At 35.1% G+C, this 15,000-nt stretch overlaps 1 long non-coding RNA gene across 1 annotated transcript in view; it reads right to left on the reverse strand.

Annotated features, from left to right (window-relative positions):
* The window catches only part of LOC118767643, a 134,295-nt gene extending 120,725 nt beyond the window's left edge, over positions 1-13,570 (reverse strand). The window contains exon 1 of the long non-coding RNA XR_005003560.1: positions 13,338-13,570. This is a non-coding gene — a long non-coding RNA (uncharacterized LOC118767643). The remainder of the gene's footprint in view (positions 1-13,337) is intronic.
* Between the last annotated feature and the right edge of the window lie 1,430 nt (positions 13,571-15,000).

Here is a 15,000-nt window from a genome sequence, read left to right on the forward strand (position 1 = left end):
TCTTCTCCAGCATTTGAAATCAAATGAAAGAGGTGGAATGTTACATATTCCTGCTTGATTTCATTTTATTTAGAATCGCTAGATTTCCAACATGTGAAGAAGAGAATATTGGAAGAGCACTCTGAATTTCAAGGCAAAGAACTGCACGAGATTAACAGGGTAAGTTGTTACCCCACAGCTACTGAGATGGCCGTGTTACAATATATGGCTCACTACTTTACTAAACTCACACGAGGTTCATTGGCGATGAGATTAACGTTCATGAGAGAAAATGTATTTTGGGACTTCTGGGGTAAACTGACAATGATATGCTCCCGGGATTAACTTGGGATTAATGGTTCTAATTCGAAACCATGTCTGCCATTCTGGTACTGTGGTAGAATGGCAGATAATGTTCACTCGAAAGTGCTTTAGGACAGACAAATAAGATAGGATGCTGCATCTACTCTGGTAGGATTCTGAAGGTACTTTTTCATGCACATTGCCAACAGTTGAGGCAGAGAATATACTGGAAGTGTCAGCATTGTTTTTAGAGCTGGAAGACGATAGTTAAGTAAAGAAACTACCCCTACCTCTATTTTTATACATTTATACATTATTATGGTGGGTGGAGGATAATACATGACAACTTTCCAGTTGTCATGTATTATCAGGGAAAGTACAAATGAAAAAGGAAAACTGATTTCTCCAAGCAGAACTTGCGCAGCACATGCAACGACAGGACAAATACCTACGTTAAAAACAAAATCATTTTCATTAGCCATTACTGTTACCATTGCTTATCCGGAAAAATTTCGCCATTGATTTCGGGAAGAATTATGAAATTGGAAAGCTGGTATATTACGAATACATGCCAAAGATCAGTAACGATTCGTCGCTGGAAAAAGCTAATAGTATTTTGCGAGTGGGGCTAGTTTTCATCACTAACTGATGATTAACACGCGCTGCGTACGGATAACCAACCAGAAACACGAGTCCGTGTGTGCCACGTACTGCTAGGGATGGGAGCGATGACCTCAACTCGAAAATACTAAACGGACACAGAATGTGTGTCGTTTGCCAGCTGGAGATGTTTTCCTTCAGTTATATATATGTGTGTGTGTGTGTGTGTGTGTGTGTATGTGTGCGTGCGCTTGTGTGTATATACTTACGTTGTGTGATCAATAATTTTCCGGACTGTTGCCATAGTAACGACGCTAATGCACAAAGAGCAAACCACTTTGCACATTGACCGTGAACATAGCCGTATATGCGCACCAAGTTTAAACGTCCTAAATCACTTCCGCTGATTACGGCAGTGCTTTGGAAGGAAGATGTGTAGCGTTTGATCGTCCCAATGACCATGACAGAGAGAGTTGAATAGAAAATACTCATCAAATTCTGCCAAAAGCTTGAACATACCTGCTCAGAGGCTTACACAAAGTTTTCAAAAAGTTTTCATCTTTTTCGACACAGAGAACTCGTGCAATTAAAACCCAAGTCTCTCTTTGGTCAGCTGAAAGCTGTTTCGGTACAAGCTTTGCAGATCGTGTCTCATAGCCGAATCTTCAGATAAGAACTGAACCATAACTAGTCTGCTAATCTTGTAACTCACAGCTGGGGATTCAACTATTTCCCCTCACAGTTGCACGCACATCTGCGATGACTTTCTCAGTTCTGCTGGTTGTGGGTCTCCCAGAACGTTCGTCAATATCAACATGTTTCGGCCATCTCGAAAACGTCTGAAACACTCCTACACTTGTGTGCGGCTCATATGCTACTCTCCATACACCTCTAGAAACTTTGCATAGGTCTTTGAGCAGGTAGCGCTATGGCAACTATCTCTGTCGTGGTCAGTGCGATGAACACATGCTACACACCTTACCAAGCACTGCTGTAAACAGCGGAAGCGAGCTAGGCCGTTGAAACTTTCTTCGCATACACAGCGCAGGTCAAGGTCAATCTGCGCCAAGCGTCCTTACTCTAGGTACTTTTCGTTATATATTAAGAAGTAACTTAGCATTTGATACAATTTGATCTCAGAATCTTTGAGCATCGAAAAATTGATTAGTATATTAGGTTTTCGTTTCAAATACAGTCGCAACTGTAGGATAAAATAAAGTCCCCGGTAAATACTTGGTGCAATGCATTTGACAGAAACGCTGCTCTCCTTGGGTCTGCTCACGAAACAAAAAAAAGACGTTGTGGTTGTTTATCCTGGCGTTGCTGGTGAGTGGTGTTTGATATTGTCTCAAAAGTTGCCTTTTTGTAAAAAGAAATGTGCAGTTGATTCTCATAATAACTTTTCAAAGCTGACGGATGGTTCATTATCGATTGTCAGGTAGCATCTTCCTTGGCAATCACGGAGAAATCAATTTTTCCATCTTCGAAATACACAAGTTGCGAAACGAAAATTGCAGAGATATGTGGATAAGACTTCTGATCCTAGCAGATGAAGGACGTGTGAAATTGTGACACCCTTAAACAAACTGCTTCATATATGGCAATGGTCAGGAAGAAAATATTTGCTACCAATAGGCCGGTAGTAGCACCAACAAAGCTGCAGTGACATAATATCGGTGACAGAAGCAAAATCATTGACAAAATTGAAGCATAAATGTTGACATAACAACAGTTGTGCAAGAAACCCCAAACAGCAGCAAGACAAGGCCGAACAGCAGTGATAGTACAATACCAAATGACGACCAAGAAAACCAAGAAGCGACGCGGAAAAACAGCCATAACGACACGCTCCATGATATATATTTCTAATCTTCAGCCTCTGGAACATGCTGAGAAGAAAACGAGAAATCAAAGACTAACCAACACAGAAGACTGGGAAATTATATGAAGTGGCAGGGTGTCCACCAACCTGACACACATCTACCCACCCATATGACTGCAATCCGAAGCCATCGGCGTCAAAGGAAACCACAGAAATGACAACATCTGCAATATCAGCAACATCATACTGGGCGAAAGATAGCATTTTATAGTCATAAACAAAATAATTGATATAGCAGTGAATAAAAACCAACCAAAAATGTCTTCCATAACAGGAGACAGTATACGATGACAGATAAATATCAGAGAAACCACCGAAGAGAGCTACAAAGATTTCGAAAAAAAATTACTCAAAACGTATGGGTTCCTTGTGGTAAAGGACCGTAAGACTAGTTCAAGGAATCAGCAACAACTAGACCAGTTCACACCTTTTAAAATAATGTAAAATTTTCACTTTGCTGGCAGAAAAGTATTTACTCAGAATGAGTAGAAAACAGATAAGGCTCAGCGCTCTTCGGTAGTAAGACCATTTGCATAGTTATCACAGATGACAAGATAAGGGATAAGAATTTAAAGAACCACTTTCACGCTAAATGGCATCTGTAAGGGAACTTGTATCTGAAGGTGAAGTGGAGGTTCTAGTCCGAAAATGCCTGCATCTCAAGACGGAGAATATCTTCCTGGAAACTGAATGCAAGTTTGTGCTTTTAAATTGACATTAATATCACTTATGCTTCGTCAAGGGCAGGGTGACCAGGTTTTTCAGGTGACAGGATGCTTTATGAGGAAATAGCCCTTCAGAAGTGCAGGTGGAGCATTGGAAATATATTTAGCATGAACGTTGAAGTTCTATGGACCTCACACGAAAGAAGAAGGATGAAAATGTCTTCGAAACCTGCTTAGACGTTTGGAGCTCCCTTATAGATACATTCTTGGTGACCGGAATTTCACAATATGAAGATAAGCCTATAGGATCAGATCATTTATTTAGATAGAAGAATTTATTAGGCTGTCGGACGTTGCTAAGATTTCCACCGTCTGATTATGATCGGCTACACAACCTACGTTGGTCTCATGGGTAGGGAAATTACGACCGATTCAAACCTAAGTGTTGGGATTTGACTGAAACGTTTCAAAGCCTTCATTCTGCTCGGCCGCAAACTGATGATGGGAAGGTGTAAAAGATAAAATCATCAATAATCTTAGGCTTTCCTGCTTTGCATATTTATGCGATTTTAACCTTATTTTCCTCACAACATTTCACCAGCTGAAAATCCCTTGCCGCTTCTTTGCAGTTTCTTCGTATAATTTATGTGATTTTATTATATTTTTTTTTGCTTTAATAATTCGGCTTTGTGCTGTCCAAAGTTCCTTGGGCCCTTGCGGCTAATAAAGGAAGCCATTATTATTTTCATAATCATTATTATTATCATTGCTATTGCCGTTTTGGGTGAAACAGTATAAATAATATATCATATATAAAAAATAACGAAAGGAAAATAAAAAAAGCACATTTATAGTATTGCACAAAAAACAACAAAAAAAAAGTCTCAGATGAAATGTGTGACATCAGCTCCGTTACCAGACACCCGTATCAGATAAGTGAAGTGTGATAGCGTTTCATGTTATTATATGATAATTGCAGCGCCAGACAGTAATAATTTTAAATGATTGATTTACTTGCAAGATATAGTTATGTGTCTCTCCCTCTGTGTGTGGACGTGTACATATATGTCAGTGCGTTGGTGAATGCGTATATATGATTATGGATGTGCCTATATATATATACATATATATATATATATATACATACGTATATACATACATATATATATAGGTATTTGTTTATTAGCAGACAGGCATATATCTATATAAAAAAAGATTGATTCATATTTCATACATATATATATATATATGTGTGTGTCTCTGTATGTCAGTAAGTAAGTATATGTATGTATGTGTGTGTATATATATATATATATATATATCTTTTATGTATAATATATATATTATATACATATATTCATATATAAACATACACACGTATACGTGTACATATATATTCATATATATATTATATACATATACACATATATAAACATACACACGTATACGTGTATATATATATATATATATATATATATATATATATATATATAATATTGTATGTGTGTGTGGTGTGTGTGTGTGTTGTGTTTGGTGTGTGTGCATGTGTGATGTGTGTGTATGTAGGGGTAAGTGTGGATAAATTCGAGATTCATTTACTCCATTCAATGGTCATAGCTCCAACAAACCACTAATTAGTTGCAAAGCCCTTTCAGTAAATAAATGCCTCGATGAGATATAATATGATATAGGTTTTCAGATTTATGTTTGTCTACTTACTGCCGGTCATACGCGAAAAATACTTACACAGTTACACCGCACTACACACACACACATATATACAAACAACTGTGTGTGCTGTGTGTTTGTGCCTTTATATGTGTGCGTGGGTGCATGTGTCTAACGCTAGACTCTCATCCGTTACTACCATGGTTGTCACTTTTGATATTCCGGTTTAAGTTTTATAAATGAAGAGAGAGAAGTGTTTGCAATCAGTGAAACTCTGTCTCGTAGGTTAGTTGATGTAAATTTTTGCACTTCCACGACATTTGATAGGTTAGGTAGACATCAAAGCGAGATAATAAAACCTAATCGTAAAATTTGGCTTTGGTCAAGTTCAGGGCAAGCGTTTTTAGTGGGAAACTGTATTAGATTCACTTTGCATCCGCAATGAAAGGACATTGTGGTCTCCACCTGATTTGATTCGATCAGTTTGTGTCAAAGAGCAACGTTCTATTCACCGTCTTTGTTTCATTCATTCATTGCGATCAATCTTGGACAATCGCGACATAAATATATATGCACACACATATATATATACCAACGTACACATATACCCACACATGCATATACCATCACATGCATATACCAACGCACATATATACATATATAACAATATATATATAGAAATATATGGATTTCTTTCTCTCTCTCTCTTTCTCCTGTATATATGTACACTGTGTATGATCATGCGTATGAATAGATAAATATAGTGACAGATAGGTAAATAGACAAATATTTATAAAATTGAATAGCAAATGTGTTGAACACGAATTACTTTTGTTTGTCCACTCAATCGTAAATATATATATATATATTTATAATATATATATATATATACCTATGTATAGGTGTGTGTGTATGTATGTATATATATATATATTTATAAATATATATATACATGTAGTTATGAGTCTAATATCTGTGTGCACATATATATATATACATATATATATATATTTATGTGTGTGTATATTGTGTTGTTGCTAACAAAAATCCCATACAATTACTCGGAGGAGTTTCACTTGATTGATCTGCAGACAGCAATGAACTTTTAGATCAATGCAATTGTTTAAAACAGATAAAAATGAAAGTTATTTGCAAATAATCAAACAAACACTTGAAGCTGATTGGACAGGTGTTATGACATGTCAAAATTAATGGAATCTGTTTCATCATACGAAATACAATATCAAAATTAATAACGAGAGACACAAAATTGAATAGGAAAAGAAAAAAAAAACTAAATCAATAAGGGAGATACTTTCGGTATTTACTGCTAAGAAACAGTTCAGGAAATAATCTTTGACTAATTTAATGCACAGTCTGGAAACAAGTCAAGAATAAACATCTGGTGGCTGCGTAGTAAGTAGTTTAACTACCAACCATATGATTTTGATTTCAATGCTACAATATCGCACCTTGGGCAAGTGTCTTCTATAATAGCCCTCAACCAACCAAAGACTTGTGAGTAGATCTGGTTAAGGAAAACTGAAATGAACCTGTCATGTATATGCGTGTGTTTGTCCCCACGTCAAATGGTCTTGCTGTGTTAGCGGTTCGATAAAAAGGAGCGATAAATTACCAGGTTCAACAACATAAAAGCTGGAGTTCATTGATTCAACAAAAATTTCTTCTTGTCGGTGCCACAGCATGTTCGCCGTCTAATGAACGAAACAAGCAAAAAGTGAAAAGAGAAAATGGTTAATGAGAAATATATAAACAAATTTGATAAAGTAAAAAGAGTGACTCTGTAATGGGAGAAAAGAAATGGTTGAGAAATAATTACATTGTGATAGAAACAAAAAGAATAGCTGAGATGATTTGAAATATTACATAGCGATGTTAGTATACAACATCAGTTTAAGTGCAAGATGCAGACATAAGGACGAAGAATACGTAGAGGCGATTAGAAGACATACCTTAGATTTTAGATATAGTGTAGAAAGCGAAAAATAAAATAAGCGTTGTGTGTGGGTTTTTTTTTCTTTTAAATATCGAGCTTCATTGAAATGAAGGTAGGAACAACATACTGACACTAAAGAAGCAATGTTTTTTATGAAGAAAATGTCCAGGCGAAAAAGGACAAAATCGATATGTATTTCTACAATACTGTTTGAATTGTTCTAATGATTTTGGGTCATCTTTTCCTTCTGATCCCAAAAAATTTAAACTGTATTTTATCCGTTAATGGTGGCCAATCTTTTATTCCATGGTCTTTCTTTGAACTCTAGCCCACGCAGTACACAATAGGACTATTTGTTTTAGTACCCCACTTTACTCAAGTTTTCATTACTGCATTTAATACATCCTTTCTACTCGCCACTATCACCTCTTCTTTTACGCGTGCACACATAAAAATGCACACCACATACACTCACACAAGAGTATTTAAAGTTATTAAGGATTAATGTTTAAAAATTAATTTATTCTGTTATAGAAAATACCGCCTGAACGTTTTTCAAAAGCATTGAACCACGATGGAGATATTCTCATGTGTTAGGCATCAGCAGTACACTAGAGGCTAACCAGGTCGGGCGATCGCTTGTTAGAGATTTCTATTGCACAATATGAGTTTCGGATATGTTTTAGTCACCCTAATTAACAAAGTTTAAAAGTAAATGAACGTAGCAAAATATCGTGTGCCTTTGGGTCAGTATTTGATCCCCACACCGACTGACCATCGCTGATGATAGGTTCCCGTTCATGTAACATAGCGGTCCAGCTAAAGAAAATGCTTGTTGCTGTCTCTTGCTTGAAAACATAGATCTAAAACATGTTTTTCTGCATACGAGATCAGTAATTGTGTGTCGCTTAAAGAATATATAGTATTTGCGAGTGGAGATAGCTTTCGTCACTAGCTGTGTGATTCTCTCAACCCTGAAGACGGGTAACATCCAGAGACCAAGGTCTGTGAGAGCGATGGTATTCCTTGTAAATGCTATATAAGGACACAGACTGTGTGTCATTAGCCAGCTGGAAAAATTGCTAAAACAACAGTAGCATCGTCCCTTACAGGACTACCGCGCTATGTTAGCATGTAGACATGACTCTAACAGGATGATTCTCCCACTAAACATTTACTTTTTTTCATAGAAATAATTTCTCCTTTAATTTCAAAGTTAACAAATGTCGTATAAGTATTCTTTCTCCATGCAACAAAGGTAAATATTGCTGACTTGATATATTTCTGTTAGATATTCACTTATTCGTTCTTTAATCACTTTCATTTGTCGAATTCAGGAGGGAGATCCACTCGGTTTCGTCTATTTTAGATATATGGAGTGAGAAATGAGTTCATTCTTTAAATTCCACATACACCCTACAAACGCACTGATCTTTGAGATGTGAGAATTTCCTCTGAACTTGCCAACCAAATACAGTTCCACTTTCAGAAATGTCAAGAAATATTGCCTAACCTTTAATGTTATTTTAAACTGAAATTTGACATCTTCGTTGACACAGAAATGCATAGAGTCCACAGCTCGGGAAACGGTCGTAACACGTTTGGCAACATGTTCCTCTGTAAGTTATACCGATCTATATAATCGAAAGCGTGAGTATGTGTTTTTTGTGTGTGTGTTTGTGTGTGTGTGTGTGTGTGTGTGTGTGCGTGCGTGCGTGCGTGCGTGTGCGTGTGTGTGTGTGGTGTGTGTGTGTGTGTGTGTGTGTGTGTGTGTGTGAGAGTTTGTTTAAGTTGGGTATAGAACAGTCCGCTGCCAAATATTTATCATGGTATAGCATTCAGATATAATTCACGTGTAACTAGTGAAAAATCTAAGAGAAGAATAAAAATGAAAGGAACCAGAATTGAACTGGGCAGCGTCTGAAGTACGTGAGTAATTGCGAAGAGAGTGCGAGTTTGTGTCAATTAACAAGCACGTGAGAGAGTTGAAACAGAATCAGCTGGAATACTACAAGCATGATGAAGCGAACAGAATCCCCACAAAAAAATATTTGAGAAATATGATATACTTAAAAAGAAACGAAAAATTAGTTACTAGGTTAGAGAGGACTTTATTTTTTCTAAAATTCTGAAAGAGAAAACAACGAAAAAAAAATCGATAAAGAATATGAAATAGCGTCAAAATGAGACGGGAATAAATAGTCAACAAGTCTGGAGAAAGAATTGAATGTGTAGATGTTTGTATGTATTTATATTTATAATAGACATACAAACAATATCTCTATGTACGTATGTGTGTAAGCGTATATATACAGACATATATATATATATATATATATACATATATGCATACACACATATAGTTATGTACACACACATACATTATATATATAATATATATATATATGAATATATACATATGTATATATGAATATATATATATATGCATGAATATATACGTATGTATGTAAACATACATATGTTAGTCTGTCTGTGTGTGTGTATGTATGTTATATACCCACGCATATATATTTATATACATATATACATATTTATATATTTGTGTGTATTATATATATATATATATATATATATATATATATATATATATATATAGATGTATATGTATATATATATGTGTGTGTGTGGTGTGTGTGTGTGTTAATATAGGCCTCTTATGTGAGAGTATGAGTATGCGCTTCGCTATCGATGCTTGTATGTTCTTGTGTAGGTCACATCGTGTGTTTGTGTGTGTTTGTGCGTGTGTACGTGTGTGCGTGCGCATTTGCGTATGTGTTTACGAGAAAGAGAGAGAATGTTTGTATGTGTGGCTGTGCTAATATATTCTCACAGATTGTGAGATAGATTAAATAAGAGAGACCGAGCGAGAGACGAAGCAGGAATAAAGAGAAATTGAGGAAACAAACTTTTAATCTCGAGACGGAATTCTTGATATTCGAAAGTTCTGTGAATTAGTTTCTGTTAGAGAGCCAAATTGAGGAAAGTAAATTGAATTTGGTTGAAATTGCAGACTTAATATCGAAAGATGAACGAGATAAGAAGAAAACGTTACCGATGCAAGAATGCTTCTTTCGATAGAGTCAAATAGTGCTAATGGTTTTATATTTGCAAAAGACCAGCAACAAAGGAAACAACCAAAGAACGATTACAGAAATGGCACTAATCTTTGGATCTTTCTTTTTCTTTTATATATGATTATCGTTTTGCTCATTTCATTACATTGACTCTGGCCATGATGTAGCAATGATTTCGCTGATTATAGAAAAATTTAATGCCACGAATACTTAATACTAAATGTAGTTATGCCAGCCAATGAAATGGCTGTCTTTACCTGGGTTATTTACCCTTTAATAAATTGATTATATGGAATGTTTTGTATAATGCAAAATAGTTGCGTCGATTTAAGCGCATACAGATTAGCCTTGACTACATATAATCATACACCACACACACACATATATATATATATATATATATATATATATATATAATGTACGCTCGAAACGTTAAATCCCGAGTTTCCCCCTTTCCTTCCTTTCCTGAGCGTCTGATAATACACTACTTGTACCACGTTCTCGCGTTGTTTTTTCTTGTTTGTATTCACTATATATATATATATATATATATATATATATATATCTATATATAGTGTGTGTGGTGTGTGTGTGTGTGTGGTGTGTGTGTGTGTGTACAGACACGTGGTTAAATAAATTAGAATACGAGATAAAGACATGGTATGCGTTAAATAAAGAATGTAAATATATTATATTAATTCTGTTGATTCGCAGAGAAAAGCAGAAGAGAAGCTATTACGGGACATTGGCACGGTTTGTTGACTGCATCTCAAAAGAAGTACGCCAGATTCCTTATCCAATCAATAGCAGAGATATGCAATTCTGAAAGCAGTAATGAATTGAGCCATCACAGTGTTGGACAAATGATTTAAAATCTTCGTAGTTTTGGCGGCTCGATGTTAATTGAGCGACGTCTCTCCGCAACAGTCCGAAAATCGGGAATCGGTTAAAATTCAGTAGTCTATAATCTCGCTGTATCTCAAATACGTATATGAAGACGAACTACTGATGTACAGTGAAAGGTCAGTAGCAGTCCTCAGACTGGCAATTTCATTGCATGCTCACTGCTCATCAAAATAGAATTACGTATGCTCCGTTACCAAATTCATAGAATTGCTCTGCTATGCATTATGCAAACCTAAATTAGAACAAAAGGGTCTGAGTGAATAGATTACCCTACATATTTCTTCTCTTCGCTGAGGTTATAAAATAAAAGTAAACATCAATGAATCTATTTAGGAGCCAAATTAAACGAATGAGACAGAGTGGAAGACGTTTTAGGAATAAATAGAAATTGATGGAGCAACGTTTTTGGAAACGACATGGATCAAACGAAGTGTAATTATATGAAAAGACGCTGAGTGATACGAAGAGACGCTGTGGGTTATATAATAATTTAAAGCAATTTTCTCCGTATGATTGATGTTCAGAAAAATGGGAGGGTTTCTCTTCTGATAGATCATTAAACGAGGGATCATACACTTTTCTGAGAGAAAGGAGAAAGTACCCTGCCTTCATTTACGATCAGTGTATATATATATATATATATATATATATATATATATATATATGTGTGTGTGTGTGTGTGTGTGTGTGTGTGTGTGTATGCATACATACGGACACGTACATGTATGTGTTTGTATGCTTAGGAACATGAAAAGCAACAATGCATGACGTGTTTAGTGGTTTCATTCTCTTTTTATTTCAGTCCGGGAAGAAAAATAATTGTTATTCATGGATAGCTTATTGATTCGGAGTGAGTTCGCCTCTGGATTGGTGAATGCAAAATGTGGGTTTGGGAAGAATTTGTTCCAGTTCAGCGTTTTGTTTTTACCCGTTTCTAGATCCGTGTGCCTTTGTCTGTATATTGAGAGTTATTAAAGAGCAAGTTTTAGTTAGAAGAAATTTGATGTTAGAAGTTAGAAGAATTTGCATTGAAAGATAATAATTTATAAGAGATTCATACGTTACGGCGTGTTCAAGGAATATACCAACCACCATTTAGACAAGGTGTGCATGGCACTTTCAGCTGTCCTCGATCGCTTGATTCGAATGGAAAAATAAAGACAAGATCGTAGGCTTTTCTTCTACATTGACGCAATATAAATACTGTCAGTGACTAAGTTGTGGGTGGGAAAATAGACAATAAAATATTTCCTTCCGTTATGTTATATAAAGTGATCGCAGAATAAATTTAGAGAACGTAGCGGAATAAATGTCGTTTTCGTTCTTTAATATGCATAACATGGCTCGAGCGAAAATATATCCAGATTTTCACAAACGTTATAGCATTGGCGAATTAAAATAAGCATCTGCATACATATACATACACACGCACACAGATACAGATACACACATAAGAACACACATAGACACATACGCACACAGCCACAGATACACACACACACAGAGATATACACACACACATATATATATATACATACTTAAAAACAAGGATTTTCATAATTTCCCTAGAAGCGAATACGTACCATATGGTCACAAAATTAGATGTTTAATTTAAAAGATATATATATATATATATATATATATATTATATATATATATATAATGACACTAAGTGAAAGTAAAAATGTATGTTTTGAATCGAAAATGCAAAAGTATGGATTCCTGCCAAAATATTTACAGTGGATTAAAAACTGAATTTTACGTGTGCACATGTGACCGTATCTGTATACATATGCATATGAGTGTATAATTATGAATGCCCAAAATTTGTCTGACTAATGTTACTATGGACATGTTTGGGTTCAAAAGACAAGTGCTCAAATATAAATGAGACTAAGATAAAGAAGCATTGCTTAGGGTACGAACATCAAATCTGGGGCAACGACCTAACATACAACCCCACCCCTCAGGCATTTAATCACATATAAAAAATCACTATCGTTCACAAACACATACAAATAATACATAAAATCACAGAAGGTAAAAGTATATAATCGAATAAAATACAAATTGAACGGCCGATCGAAAATGCTAAATATAAACGGCTAAAAATTCAAAAACTACCAAAAAAACTAATAGACAATATATAAAATAAGTAAAAGTAAAAATATAACTAAAATAAATATCCACCGATTTATCAAATGATTAAAATATTTTTAAAAAATTAAAAGTCTTTTTTTTTTTAATATTTGAAAAGATATTTGAAAAAGTCTTTGACCTACCGCATACGAGTACATCCAAAGTTCATAGGTAAACATACTTTCACAGGTAAAATTCACATACATCGTGTAAAAAGTATTTTAATCCCTCCACACAAGTACGTCCAAAAGTTCACAATGAGCAGACTTCACAGGTCAAATTAAACATTCGCATATACATGTATCTATGGCGATTTCGGGAGCTGACCACCGTAGGTTTATTTACACTAAAGTGTAACACAATGCGAAGACCACGTCCCGCCCCCCATCAAGAAAAAACAGGAAACATGAGACCCGCACAGATCAACATTTTTATGAAGAAAAGCTGATACTCTTATGAAAAAAGCTTATATATTTTAAAAGAAAAACCCGTCAACGGACCAGTCCAAATTTCTAATTAAAAAAAGTCTATTGCTAAACAGTTAAGTGGCTGCAGTTAACAGAAATTCAACGTCACCGGTTTCAAATCTCGGTAACGCTAAACAATTTTATTACATCTACTTTTATTTCTATACACTTTCAAAACGGTGGACGAAAACCTATGGTTGCAAAAAGGAATCACCTCAGTAAATCTATTCAAACTTTTTGGCCCAAAAGGCTTAATGGATGGCAAGGGATTCGTTTACACACAACTTATTTATATTTACACTGAAGTAAGGGTCTCTCGAAATAATGGACCATTCCAGAGAATAACTCTAATTATTCCTCTTTAAGATGCAAGTGTGGTAGAGCTAGCGTATTTTTCATTTTGAAAACCAGCTCATGTCAGCCCTAAACCTAACCTTACTATTTACCGTACTACCTATACAAAAATTATCTAAATTATCCTCATCCTTGATAATGCATTTATAAATTGCATTAATAATTAGACAGACTCCCATCAAGGAGACTTATTTGTATAAAGGAAGTACAAGACTTTTTCAAATATTCTTTTTAATGTTTTTGAATTAAAAAAACTGTTTTAATTGCCTCATACAACTTTTTTTAGTCGGTGAATATTTATTTTAGTTTACTTATTCTATATTTGTCTATTGAGTTTTTCGGTAGTTTTTGAATTTTTAGCCGTTTATTTTTAGCATCTTTGATTGGCCGTTCTATTTGTATTTTATTCGATTATATACTTTTACCTTCTGTGATTTTATGTATATGCATTATTTGTATGTGTTTGTGCGCCAAGATGATTTTTTTATTTGAGGGGTGTTGCTGTATGTAAAGTCTTTCACCCAAACTTGTTCTGTAACCAATGCTCCTTTATATATATATATATATGGACCACGTGTGTACCGTAGGCGATTTTTTCCTCCGTCTTCCCTTCTTTGAATCTTTCCTTTTCCTATGTTTCTGACAAAGAGCTCCGTTCGAAATGCTAAACCCTCCTTCTTTCCTGGTCGTCTTGTTCCACGTCCTCGCGTTGTTGTGTTTTCTCTTTGTGTTTTCATGTTTGGATTAACTATATATATATATATATATATATATTATTGTGTGTGTGTGTGTGTGTGTGTATATGTGTGTGTGTGTGTATGCATGTACTGTTGCATCGTTTCGTCTTGCAACCTTTTCAATAGTCTTGACACTGTCCGTTATTTACACTGCGTTTCTTTTTGTTTGTTTGTGCGCTTGTGTGTGTCTACGCATATGTATGCATGTATATGTATGTATGTATGTATGTATGTATGTATGTTTGTGT

This window comes from Octopus sinensis, linkage group LG23, assembly GCF_006345805.1.
Source record: "Octopus sinensis linkage group LG23, ASM634580v1, whole genome shotgun sequence".
Taxonomy (NCBI): Eukaryota; Metazoa; Mollusca; class Cephalopoda; order Octopoda; family Octopodidae; genus Octopus; species Octopus sinensis.